Genomic DNA, 4151 nt, shown 5'->3' on the forward strand with positions numbered 1-4151 from the left:
AGCATTTTTTCATATGTCTGTTGGCCATTCGTATATCTTCCTTAGAGAAATGCCTATTTAGTTCTTTCGCCCATTTTTTAATTGGGTTGCTTGTTTTTTTCTTGTAAAGTTGTTTGAGTTTCTTGTGTATTCTGGATATTAACCCTTTGTCAGATGTATATTTTGCAAATATTTTCTCCCACTCTGTTGGTTGTCTTTTAGCTCTGTTAATTGTTTCTTTTGCTGTGCAGAAGCTTTTTAGTTTGATATAATCCCATTTGTTTATTTTTCCTTTCGTTGCCCATGCTTTTGGGGTAATATTCATGAAGTCTGTGTCCAGTCCTACTTCCTGAAGTATCTCTCCTATGTTTTCTTTAAGAAGTTTTATTGCTTCACGGTGTATATTTAATTCTTTAATCCATTTTGAGTTGACTTTTGTGTATGCTGAAAGGTATGGGTCTAGTTTCATTTTCCTGCATATTGATATCCAGTTCACCCAGCACCATTTGCTGAAGAGGGAAATTTTTTTTTTATCTGTGTGGGAATCTTGTTACTTTAAGCAAAGTTGTGATAAGTTTCACTTACATGGAAAAGCACTGAACTCTAATTTAGATTTAGTTAACCAGGATAGAAGCTGTGCAGTAAAGAATCCTGTTATCTTTAATAAATATGAGAAATCACTTCTTCATACTAAGCAAGAAAAAGTTACATTGGAATTAACTACAATAAAGCATCAGCACCAATTCACAGCTCATTATACATCAAAGTGAAAAAGAAAAGAAACATGGACGTATTCAGTGTAGTAAAAGCCTTATCAGAAAATCACTACTCACTGAACACCAGAAAGCTCATACAGGAGAGAAAGCCCATGGATGCAGTATATGTGGGAAATATACTCTGGGAAAGTTCAGCTCACTGCATATCAGAGAACTCATACAGGAGAGAAACTATATAAATGCCTTCAATGTGATAAATCCTTCTGTAGGAAAGCAGAGCTCACTTTTATCAGCAAAGTAAAAGAGGAATAAAACCTCATGGATGCAGTGTGTGTGGGAAAGCTTTCTTCAGAAAGTCACCACTTATTGTACATCAGAAAACTCATACAGGAGAAAAACCCTATGTATGCAGTTAATGTGGAAAGGGCTTTATCCAGAAGCGTTCATCAGTGAGTTCACACTGGAGAGAAGCCCTGAGGATGCAATGAATGTGGTAAAGCCTCCAGTCATAACTCATGTCTCATTGCCCATCAAGGATTTCACACTGGAAATAATCCCTATGTATGCAGTGAATGTGGAAAAGCCTGCTTTCGAAGTCAAGTCTTATTAGACATCAAAGAAGTCTCATAGGAAAGAAACCTTATGAATGCAGTGAATGTGGGAAAGGCTACTCCTCGAAGTCAATACTTAGTAGGCACCAGGGAATCTATGCAGGAGACAGACCCTTTGGATGCAGCAACTGTGGGAAAGCCTTCTCCAAGTCATGCTTCATTAAACATTAGAACTCATACAAGAGAGAACTGTGTAGAATGAGTCAAGGTGGAAAATCATCCCTCAGAGAATACATAGATCATTATATACCAGAGAGCCCCCATGGGAGAAAAACTCTATTAAAACAGTGACTGTAGAAATGCCTTGTGTGACATCATTAAACACCAAAGGGTTCCTAGCTGATAGGAATATAGTCCTTGTCAAACAGCCTGTTGCCACATGGGCATCCAACTGTATTTAATGAACTGGTGGATTTACATTATGATCTATGACTAAAATTCTAAAATGAAAGTTATGGGCCGGCCCGGTGATGCACTGCTACAGTGCGCCGCTTGGGAAGCGCGGCGGCGCTCCCAACGAGGGTTCGGATCCCACATACAGACCGGTTCCCGCTCACTGGCTGAGCAAGGTGCAGGGAGCAATGCCGAGGGTTGCGATCCCGTTGCCAGTCCCGGGCCGGTACGGGTGCGACACTGAGGGTTGCGATCCGTTGCCGGTATGAAAAAAGACAAAAAGGAAAAATAAATAAATAAATAAATAAAATTAAAAAAAATAAAATGAAAGTTATATTTGTGTGTGTGTACATGTTTAGTTCTGTTTATTTATATGTACATGTATCATGTTGTATGTTGTGTCTACATGGTAAACTCTGGTGTAATTCACTAAAAATCCCTTTAAAAACTCTGTTTTCATTGGATAAGATAAGTGAGTTCATATAAATATACAGTAATTAACCCAAATGTTTTTAGTTTATGTAACTTAATTAAATCTTTAATAAAGAAGCTGGTTTTAAATTTGTTAATAAGGGGCCGGCACGTGGCTCACTCGGGAGAGTGCAGTGCTGATGACACCAAGGCCACGGCTTCGGATCCCATATAGGGATGGCCGGTTAGCTCACTGGCTGAGCGTGGTGCTGACAACACCAAGCCAAGGGTTAAGATCCCCTTACCAGTTATCTTTTAAAAAGAAAAAAAAGTTGGGCCGGCCCGTGGCTCACTCGGGAGAGTGCGGTGCTGATAACACCAAGGCCCCGGGTTCGGATCCCATATAGGGATGGCCGGTTCGCTCACTGGCTGAGCGTGGTGCTGACAACACCAAGCCAAGGGTTAAGATCCCCTTACCGGTCATCTTTTTAAAAAAAAAAAAAGAAAGAAAAAAAAGTTGTTAATAAAATAAAAATAGAAATGTCAAAAAAAAAAAAGAAAAGAGAAAGAAATTCATTAAAACTTCAGTGCCTGGAAATATTTACTTCTCTATGGAAATGATCTGCTTTCTCGGTATGCAGATGCAAATCACGTAAATTTTGTGGTTTTCTTGCTGAAATAAGCTGCCAAAGATATTGGACATAATTGAGTAGCTCAACATAAATGACCTATAAGGCCTTAGTTTTTTATTAATATTCCAAATATTAAAATTCTGAGCAGATTCTGACCTATATATTCTCCATTCCAAGTTTGCCTTGGTATTGACATTATGCCTGATATTTGTTTTCTTCAGATTCAGGCTTTAATCAATGTACACTTTTCCAACTGAACAAACCAATGAAAATCCAATAGGAAAGAAAAGGGGGAATAAACAAGCATATAGAACCTCAGTTTTCAGCCTTCAATAACATAAATTAAAGAAAAAATGAAAGAATTCACTAGGACCTTGGTCATTTTCTACTGCTCTTAGAAAATGTCCAGTAACTAGGATCTGTGTCTTTTGACTCATTCAGATTGTCACTCAAATTCTGGTCAGAGATCTCAAGTCTCGAGTCAACTGTGTCCCTAGAAATGATGATCTCTTGATCCTGGAACTTTTTTCTCCTTACTTTACTTGATTTTAAGGACTCAAAAGCAAATTCACCTCAAGTGGTATATTCCCCTGAGCCAAACACCTTGTCAATGTTGCTATGGATTCTGGGGTAAACAGAATAATACTCCACCTCCTCTGAGATAACCACATTCCAATCCCCAGAATCTGAGGATAGGTAACCTTACATGGCAAAGGTAAATTAAAGCAGCTGATGAAAATATGGTTGCTAATCAACCAACATTAAAATAGGGAGATTATCCTGGATTATCTGGATGGGCCAAGCATAGTCAGAAGGGTCCTTATAAATGGAAGACAGCGGTAGATGAGGAGGTCAGAGAAATGTGATGTGAGAAGGACTCCACCCACCATTGCTGGCATTAAGGACAGAAGAAGGAGGCCACAAGCAAAGGAGTGTGGGGGGCCTCTAGAAGGTGGACAAGGCAAAGGAACTGATTCTCCCCTAGATCCTCCAGAAAAGAACTCACTCCTGCTGACACCTTGATTTGAGCCCAGTGATACCCATGTTGAACATCTGTGGAACTGAACTATAAACCTGTGCTGTTTAACCCACCAAATTTATGTTAATTTCTTAACATAAGCAATAGAAAAATTACATGGTGTCTTATAAACATAAAATGCCAATATTTAAAAGTTTCCTTTTGTTTAGCAAGCCACAATGTTTGTTTATTTATTTATCTATTTATTTATTTATTTTGGCAACTGGCCAGTACAGGGTTCAAACAGGACCTTGGTGTAATCAACACCATGCTCTAACCAAGCTACCTGGCCAGCCACAAACCACAATGTTTACATCTCAAGGCAGTGCAACAGTACAAAGATTGAAGTGCTAAGCAAATGATAATCATTTTCCTTTTTAATCCTCACCAT

The 4151-nt window shown here is 38.7% G+C and overlaps 1 pseudogene; it reads left to right on the plus strand.

Moving 5' to 3' along the window:
- Positions 1 to 729: 729 nt before the first annotated feature.
- Positions 730 to 1707, plus strand: LOC103603765 (annotated as a pseudogene).
- Positions 1708 to 4151: the final 2444 nt, after the last annotated feature.

This window comes from Galeopterus variegatus, unplaced genomic scaffold (assembly GCF_000696425.1).
Source record: "Galeopterus variegatus unplaced genomic scaffold, G_variegatus-3.0.2 Scaffold4780, whole genome shotgun sequence".
NCBI classification, from domain to species: Eukaryota; Metazoa; Chordata; class Mammalia; order Dermoptera; family Cynocephalidae; genus Galeopterus; species Galeopterus variegatus.